We start from the raw sequence: 10395 nt of genomic DNA on the forward strand, positions 1-10395 counted from the left end.
AGCAGCTGTACCCACCAGGCAAAACTGCAGAACTAATTCAAAAAACAAGCCACAGTGGTGGAATCACAAAATCAGTAGTCCGTATAACAGAAGAAAGAAAATCATGGCAAAAATTAAGAAGTGCAGCCCCCGGAAAGCACTCTTATCAAACTAAAACAACAACTCAGAGGACAAATAAATTCAACCAAAGCCAAATTTGAGATAAATTTGGCCTCTCAGGCCAAGGACAACCATAAGGCATCCTTTAGCTATGTCCACAACCTGAAAAGCAATACACAATTGTGTGCAGAGCTCATTGTAAATGGAGCCACATATACTGAACCAGAAGATATAGCAAACCTACTGGTCAACAAATTCAGCTCCAACTATACTCCTCTTTCCCCCTCAACTTTCCATCAGGAAATACCATAAACTATAACTCCCCTACTATCGCTAGGGAACAGGTCCTTAATGCTCTCTCTAAAGCCAAGAACACTGCATTAATGGGCCCAGACAATATCCCAGGATGCCTTCAAAATAGCATGAAACATGACCTTTCAGGTCCTCTGGAACTGCTGTTCAACTGTAGCCTCCAAACAGCTTTCATGCTTCATGAATGGAGAACAGACACAGTCAGCCCTCTGCACAAAGGTGAGCCATCTACAGACCCTGGAAACTACAGACCCATAAGTCTTACTAGTCTTATATGCAAAGCCATGGAAAGAATTATCATGGAAATAATCAATAATGATATAGTAAACCTCCAGACATTGGATCCAACTCAGTTTGGTTTCACCAAGTGCAGGTCATGCCTACTCAAACTGGTGGCTTTTTAGAGAAGGTCACCAAAGCAATGGATGAGGCTAAAGTAGTTCACACTGCCTAACTTGACATGGCTAAGGCATTTGACACAATACCCCACTTGACCATTGTTCACAAACTCAGGAGGTTAGGTACAAACCCATATGCCACCCTGTGGATAGCCAACTGGCTTACAGACAGGAACCAGGAAGCTAGAATTGGTGAGTCCATCTCTACATAGAGCCCAATTACAAGTGAAGTCCCTATGAGATCGGTCCTTGGACTGTTTCTTTTTAGCATTTACTTATCTGAAGTCAGGGCCATTGTCAATGGTCTCTGGCTGACTAAATTTGCAGATGATTGCAAATTAGGAGCTATAATTGAATCCTACAGTAACACAAATGTTCTCCAGGAAGGACTGACACAGACAAACAACTGGTGTCAGAGCCATGGGCTTAAAGTAAATTCCAGGAAATGCATAATAGTATCCTACAGGAAGTCATCTACCCCTGGTAATTATCATATTGACAACACACCCCTTAGAGTTGACCCATTAGTCAGCAACTTAGGGACACACATAGAGTGTAATCTAGCCTTTAACCATCATGTGTCTACAGTAGTGAGGAAATCATTTTATGTTGCATAACTTATAAGCAAAGGTTTGGCATCTCGGTCCAAGGAAGTCATTGTTCCACTGTATTGTGCATTCATCAGATGTATCATTGAGTACAATGCCCCCTTTTGTATGTACCTAACCAGGCATATCTAATAACTGGAACATCCACAGAGGTTCCTCACTAAAAGAATACAGGGCATAAGTAAAATGTCCTATGCACACCACTTCAAGGCTCTGTCCTTGTATTCTGTCTCCTACTGGCTGTTGAGGGGAGATCTATGCCTGACATACAGGGCATAGTCAGACCGCACTCTGATGGACCTCCTGCATATCCACAAATTAAACAGTGTCAGAATTGCCTATTCTAAAGACTTAAACCTTGTCTATGATATAAATAGGACCTGGAGAGATTGGTATGTATCGCAGAGACTACCCCCATCTCTGGAATAGGCAAATGTGATGCAGTGTTCCTCCCTAACTCAATTCAAGTGTAACATGGACAATTAGATGGGGAACAGGAAATTCATCCCTGGCTTGGCTCTTATGTCTCAAGTGGACACAGGTTCATCTCCTAGGCCCCTGCTAGTAAATGGTTCATCTCCTAGGCCCCTGCTTGTAAATGGTTCATCTCCCAAGCCCCTGTAGTACCAGAACTTTTCTGAGATTTGGGATGTGTGTGATTGTTAGCCTAATAAACAGCTATGAACCCCACCCCCTGATACTTAATGCTGCAAGAAAATCAGTAGGAAAACAAAAATTAGGAGGAAGAAGGTATGAGTTATACTTATGTTTTCTGTTCACTCAGAAGTGTGTACACTTAGTATAGGCATTAATGAATCCCAGGGAGTATAATTTCAAGTAGATAAAAGAAAAACAAAATGAAACTATGAATGGCAAGTCTGCAATAAATGGGTCATACGTCATCTGAAGATATTTTTGATGCATGGAGACTCAAAAGAACAGAAAGACAGCTATGTGCACATTGTTATTTTTTTCAGGGCACCAAGTAAAACCAGTGGGTAAAAACTACTGTCATGTGAATATATAAAAGGTAGAAGGGCCTGTTTCAAACTTTAGTAAATTCTCCTAATTTGTTGGGTTGCTTGGCTTCTGAAAACCTAGATACGATAAAAGGAATTCACAGTGTGAAAGTAGAGAGTATAAGTGTAAACAAATGGTCATATAGTCACAGAGTTATCATAAATAGTCTGCAGAACAATAGTAATGGTATATTTCATGAATCCACTAGTTTATTTACAGGCTTAGTAAGTCTGTCAGGAGAATATCGTGTGCAATTAAATTAAGATGGTCTGCATGTGAACTTATTTTTTCAAGGAAAGCACCTGTAGTTTTCAGCAGTATGACTGAGCAGGTAATAAAGTGAATGGAGAGTTCAGGTATAATTAAGGCAATTATATCTGACAATATGGATGAAAAGTGCGGTTACTGATTGAAAGTAAGATAATGATTTCATTCTGTTGATCTACAGAACAGTAATAAAGTGGCTTAAAGAGAATATTATATATTGCTTGGAGTTAAAGATATTTAGCCAGATTCAGGAAGGCTTACACGGAGTTCAAGAGTAGTGTAAGCCTCCGTGTAAGCCTCCTGATTCAGGAACAGCCCAAATCTCCGTGTAAGAGACAGCTAACACGTCTCTTACACGGACTGGGCGTGGAAATGCTCAATACCTCATTTGCAGCTCCAAGATATGCAAATGAGGTATTTGAGCGATCCACGAAGCAGAAACCAGTCCGTGTAACGGACGTGTTAGCTGCAGAAATGTACTCAGCTGACAACTGAGTACATTTCTGCAAAATTAAAAACGGAGCTATGTCAGCTCCAAATAAAGGGTGCATATGTTTAATTAAGCATGCCAATGGCCAAATATGTGGCCATTGGCAGGAAAAGTGTTGCAAGATTAAGTTATATAACTTTTTTTTTTTTTCACGGGATTTATGTGTTTAACTGCAGCGCACACCAGCATAAGCGGGTGCGCTACCTAAAACTGAAAACCGAAGCTTATAAACCCACAATTGTGGGATTTATGTATTACATGAAATGTCAATGGAGGGACTTGCAGACCAAAAACAATATGGCCTCCGTTTAGTGGTTGTCAAGGGGGGGAAGCTCCGTGTAAGACATGTAACTAGTCATTACTAGGCAATCCTATGTAAATGAGGGTTACAATACTGAATCACACTGCCACATAGGTAATGAGCACTTTCTGAGTAGTGTAAGACTTAGAAAAGGGGGAGGAACAGAGTAAGAGGTAGGTGACATCACGGGGGGGAAGGATAGAAAGAAATGTACCAGATTGGTGGGCAATGTAAGGTAACAGATGACAGACAGACATCAGGGAGGGAGGTGTGTCTCAACAGAACACTAGGAAAGTCAAGAAATTGAGGGTATACGCTATCCCTACACTCAAAGTTTCTTGATATACGCATCTTGTGGCGTGTGCAGCGTGTAAGGCAGGTTCAACATGTGGGAGCGTGTTGCAAACTGTTTACAACGGTTTCTTGGGCGTGCACGTGTGTAAGGCAGTGTGCGCGCGTTTTAGCATGAATCAGCCTAGCTAACACCGTGTAAGGATGTGTGCACGCGTGTAACACCGTGTAGGGATGTGTACGCGCGTTTAAGTGACTGTGAGCGTGTTTAAACTGGTGTGCACATTGCTCCCCTTCAGGAAACAGAGAGGAAACAGGAAACAACCAAAATACAGGGAAACTGCCAGGGAATACTGCTGGAGTTAATTGGTGGAAACAATTGGAAGCAGGCAATTATGCAGACAGACTAGAAGCCCAACCCAGCACTTAAAACACTGCAAAGAGCAGTGCAGGCTGTTTCTCACAACAGATACTGCAAGAAAGTAAGCTATCAGAATTGAAAACTGAAAAAGCTGAACTCAGAGCAGAAATGCTAGGGGCTGCCATAGCTGTTATAATCAGACATAGGCGAATTGCTGAGGGTGGTGATAATGCAGATGCTGACAGACAACCCAGAGTGAGGAGAAGGAGAAGAGTATACAGGCCCAGGGTCACCTACCATGGGTTACATGAGCTGGAGATAGTAGAGCACTATAGAGTGGACAGAGAGCTCCTGCAGCAGATTGTTGAGCTGTGCAGGCCACGCCTCACACACAGAACCAACAGAGGGGAACCCATCCCAGTGGAAACCAAGGTATGTGTTGGCCTAAGAATACTAGCAACAGGTACCTTCCAGAGACCAACTGGCGATATGATGGGGATATCACAGGCATCAGCCTCCAGGGTACTGCACCAGTTCCTGGATGCCATGTCACCACATGTCAGTGATCATATATATGTCCCTAATGACCGTGAGGTTGTGGCCAGCAATATGCATCTCTTCCAGCAAATAGCGGGATACCCTGAGGTGCTGGGTGCAATAGACTGCACGCACATACGCATCAAAGCACCAGCCGGTGAGCGGGGTAGAGTCTACATTAACCGCAAGGGATACCCCTCCATCAACTGCCAGGTCGTGTGTGATGCCCAGGGCATAATAATGAATGTGTGTGCTGGCTGCCCTGGGAGCTACCACGATTCCCACATCTGGCATCTGACGCAGCTGTACCAATCATTTGCCAATGGGGACTTCCCACACGGACACCTAGTGGGGTATGCAGGTTATGCACTTGAGCCGTGGCTGATGACACCCATCAGAAATGCACACACACCTGAACAGGAACGCCATAATGAGGCACACGCACAAACACGTAATATCATAGAGCGTGTGTTTGGGCTGCTCAAGTCACGGTTCTGGTGTCTGGACACATCTGGTGGAGCTTTGCAGTACACACCAACTACATGTACCCAAATGATCATGATATGTGCTATGCTACATAATATGATCCTGCAGAAACAGCTGCAGCAGGACCAGCACAGGGCTGGGCCAAACATCCCCCCACCATTGCCAAGGCCACCACAGGCAGGGGGTGACTCGGAGGAGGAACAACCTGACCTTGTCCCAGTAGGCAGAAGGAGGCGTGCCCAGTATGCCCTGGACTTGGCAAAGAGGCAACGCATAGCACATACGCTTGGTCAGTAGGAACACTGGGACTGATACCCGCTCTGACTCACTCATACAGTAACAGGGATACCTAACATGACACAACCTGCTTCCAAACGTACAGGAGTGTAGTATGTGTATCCGACAGAGGTGGCCCTGCAGCACCACCTGAGGCATGAATGCCATGTGTTAAGTAATGTAATATCATGTACAATATGCACACCTGAGGACCCCAACTAACATCCATATCCACGCATATGACCCTGTGGAAACAGCTGCATGTCATACAGTGATGTACATGTGCAAAAACATGGAACAAGATACAAAATGAGGGTGACTAGCAATAAATAGCATGGATAACCACACACCCATGTTTGTACCACAACAAGAAGCAACATGGAATAGCCATGGTCAAAAACCAATGGCTAAAACCGACTACTACTATATAGCCTGCTGCAGACCACTGTCCTAATAGCAGGAACTGCCCCAGGCCTATGTCCATAGGTTCATAGGTTCATACTAGGCTATCTGCCCTAGGGCATTAATAAGCCTAGCCCAGAGTTTTGTGGCTTCTGCCACCCTGCAAGTTGATGGATAATATGCCCATTATTTTGCTGTGCCTCTGTCAAGCAGTGATACTGAGGTTATCCCTGGGGTATACCTGCAATCTCCCATCCATTGGTCAAGATCTCACTTGAACAAAGCCAGTGAGGTGCTCAGCCTCACATGTACCAGGATGTTGTTCCACACCATATGGACTCTCTGGGTGATGAATCTGTCCCTCCAGCACATCCTATTAATATCTGTGTTGAGGTTTAGGTCTCCTGCCCTTGTAGTTCTGATGGATGTAGAGGTCTTGAGGTGAAGCATGTTCATTAATTCTGGGTTGGACATAGCCTTGTATGTCAGGCACAGGTCACCTCTGAGCAGTCAGTAAGTGACTGAATACAGCTGGAATTCCTTCAGTCGGGCAGCATAAGAAATATGTTTGAGACCCTTTCACGTCCTGTCGAGGAATTTGTGGGCCCATCCAATCTGAATGGGGCATTGTATGCAATCATTGGTGTGATGAGTGATGAGTACAGGGGCGATGACCTCCCTTGATCTAGATGTGAATCACTGCATGATGAGGTGGCCAATGTAGAAGGCCTTCCAAACTACCCTGGCAATGTGAGTGTCAAACAAAAGGTCACTGTCAACCTGGGTGCCCAGGTCCCTGATAACCTACATTGTGCTTAGAGGATTGCCACCTAGATGGGAAGTAGTGGTAACCTTGTTCTTCCTGAAGGGTATGGCTATGCATTGTTTAGTGTTTAATGTAAGGCCATGGCCGTGGCACCAGTTATCTGTGTCTATGAGACCCTTCTGAAGGATGTCTGTGTCAGATGGGTTTCCAACTATGCTTCCCAGTTTGCAGTCATCTTCAAACTTTGTCAGCCATAATCCTCCTGTGTTTGCTCGTACTTCTGAAAAGTAGATACTGAACAAATGTGGGCCCAGGACTGAGCCCTGTGGGACACCACTTGTGACAGCTCTGGAGTGTGAACTGGCACCAGCAACTTTGACCCTGTGTGTTCCGTCACTTAGGCAGTTTGCAACCCATGCTGTGATGTATGGGTTCACAATTAAGCTGGTGATGTTTTTAATGATACCTGAGTGGGGTATTGTGTCGAAAGCCTTTGCCAGGTCAAGGTAGGCTGTGTGGACTGCCTTGCCCACGTCAATGGCCTGGGTGAGTGCTTTGAAAAAGTCAACCAAGTTTAAAAGGCATGATCTGCCCTTGACAAAGCCAAACTGGATTGGATCCAATGTCTGCAAGTCCCCTATGTCTTCATTTAGAATTCCCATTATGATCCTCTCCATAGCTTAGCAGAACAGGCTTGTCAAGCTGATGGGATGGTAGTTTCTGGGGTTGGTGGAGGCACCTCCTTTGTGAAGTGGGTCCACCATTGCTGTATGCCACTCCTTGTGAACATATCCTGAGGTGAGGCTAAGATTAAACAGCTGCCCTAACTGCGGGTGTAATTACTCATTGAGTTCATGGAGCACACAACTGGGGACACCATCTGGTCCCATGGATAAAGTGTTTTCTGCCTTGGATTGAGCAGTTCCCACCCCAGCAGTGGAGACGTTTGGGGGGCTACAATCCACTGGAGTACATACCCCCCCAGTTGGGGGGAGGGGGGGAGAAATCTGCACTGAACCTGTCAGCCAGTATGTTGCCAATGTCTGTAGGTGCAGTGATATCAACATCATTCTGAACTAAGTCTGAGCATATCTGGGAGTTTCCTCCCAGGTTTCAAACATAGGTAAAAAAGGCCTCATGATTGTCCCTGGAGTCCTGAGTGGGTTTACTCTCAAAACATGCCTCGGATGATTGTATGGGGGAACCCAGTGTTTTACTCACAATGAGCAGGGGTGTCTTCCCCCCTACGGATTACACTCTATCTTGTAGTAGCTCCTTCCTTGTGTTGTACAGCTTGTTTATGGCTAGGGTCCACCAGACTGGATGCTTGCCTGTGGTACAAAGAGTCATTATTATTTGGGATTGCCTGAACCATGCAGTCCTGGAGGTGCTGGTAGAAGGCATTTCTAAGTGATACAGTGGCTTGGGTAATGGTGTCCGCTGGCCTGGGGGCCTTGAAAGAGACCACACCAGTCCTCAGAAATGTGAAGTCGGCATTTGAGAAGGTCTTCACTGTTTCTTTTCCCATCTGGGGTGTGGGTGGGATGTGGACTCCCACTGAGAGTAGTCCATGATCTGATCTCACCAATGATGGGTATCGTCTGGTGTTGAACAGTGTGACCCCATGTTCGTGATGATGTGTTCTAGTATATTGCCTCCACTTGAGGGATTGGGACCAGTTGTTCCATGGCATTTCAGTGTATGAACTCTTGGAACCTTTGTGTTAGAGTGTTGTGGCATGATTAGTGATCCCAGTCTATATGTGGATAGTTGGAATCACCCAGTAGGATGGTGTTTGGAGATACATTTATCCCCTTCAGTGTTTGCAGGATAGCTGTGTGAGGTACCTGAGTTTGAGCGGGTGGCATGTAACATGCTACAAACTGCAGAGCAGTCTTGCCTACGGTCACTGGCACCTGGATGGTCTCCGATGCATCGTGTGTTGCCACCAACCATGAGGTGAGGGTGTCCTTGATGAATATGGACACCCACCATCCTTCTTGGTGTTGTCGGGATGCTGGTGCCGGAATGCATGATATGAGGTAACACCCGATAGTGCCGGGTTGCTGTCAGAAGCTGTGAACCAGGTTTCAGGCACAGCACAGACATCAATGTGCTACATACTGAGAAGGGCATAGAGTGTGTGCAGCTTGAGGTTGAGACCTTGGGCATTGAGCAGCATTAGCCTTAGTGTCTTTCCTTTACTGTGTTCTAGGGTGGTAGGTGTAGAATCTGAATCTTGCATAAAAAGGCACAATGGGGGTGGCAAGAGCATCATCTGAAATCCGGAAGCCCAGGGTGACAGGTGCAAGCCGTCCCTTGCAAATCACTGTGGCCTGTCCAGCATGTCATCCCAGGCAGACAGACATTGGACCCCTTAGAATGACACCATAGTCTAAGCAAAATACTACAGCTGATCATCTTGTCTCTGTTTATGTGGCATCATACTTGGTGAAGGTAGGATACTGCCGAAGGTCAAGGTCATACCTGCCTGGCCTACATAATCAGAGGGATCCTCTATGTCTCTTTCCATGTAGTCCAGGGAGGTACATCTCAGGTCGTTCACACCAGCATGGATTATGACTGGGTCAGACCTGTACTTGCAGTTTAGTGACCTGAGTGCTTGCATTATGTGGTGGATTCCAGTGCCCGATAGGCAGCTTACTGTGACCTCCTCTGTACCTGATCTGGTGAGTGGGACATCAGTGTGTCTGACTATGGAGTCACCTATGACAAGTGTGTCTGGCATTGTGTTTGACCTTAAGGGCTGTGACTGTTTGGCACACCGACTCTGTGGTCAATGTGTTGCATGTGCTGTGCCCTGTGAAGGCAGTTGTGTGTCTGCTGTGGTGGCCACCGCCATTCTGGTAGACTTCTGATCAGAGCCTCCGAGAGTGTCTCTGTGTGTCTATGTGTATGATCTTAAGTTGTGACAGTGCCATGTGAGACTGGATTAAAGATGTGTGTGTGGTTACCTTCACCCTCTCTCTGGTCTTGCTAGTCCTATGTTGAGAGAGCTCAGCCTCCACTTTGGCTAAATAGTTGCATCTCTCACATGTATGTGTGTTTTATGGCAGAAGGAGAGGGTTGTCAGTGTACATGAGGCAACTGTAACAGTGCCTCAATATTCCCAGGTTCACCAGCTGAGCAGGAGAGGACACTAGCAACTGATCCCTAGACATGCTAGAAGGAATAGACAAAACAATATTGGAATACAGGGAGATATCAAGCCCCCCAAGCCACATCATACTGTTTGATTGACAATAGCTACACATACACCAGTGTTTCATAGTGTCATAGTGTACTACTAGGCTATCTGCCCTAGTGCATGTATAAGCCTAGCCTTATAGTGGTAATAAGTGTACAGAATAGATTCTGAATATTGTGCCTCTGACTTAGTAGTGACACATTATGACCCCCTTACGTAATTGAATAACATGACTGTGTCTCTGTCTAGTCTGTGCCTCCATCTCATATGCAGTTGTCCAGATGTCTCCTGAAGAGAGTCAGTGAGGGACTCTGTCAAACATGAACTGGGATACTCTGCTAGAGTGTGAGATGCCTCTGAGTTATGACTCTGTCCCTCCAGCATGTCCTATACATGTATGTGCTGAGGTTCAAATACTCGGCTCTCATGGCTCTGGTGGATTTGGATTGCTTGCAGTGGAGCATGTCCACCAAATCCTGATTGGGCATGGTTTTGTATGTCAGGCATAGGTTTCCAAAAAACCCGGTTTTTTTAAAATATGCATTTTGGAACCCACCTGGAACCCCAAAGGGG

The sequence above is a fragment of the Protopterus annectens genome, chromosome 6.part0 (assembly GCF_019279795.1).
Source record: "Protopterus annectens isolate FY-2018-M chromosome 6.part0, PAN1.0, whole genome shotgun sequence".
NCBI lineage: Eukaryota > Metazoa > Chordata > Ceratodontiformes > Protopteridae > Protopterus > Protopterus annectens.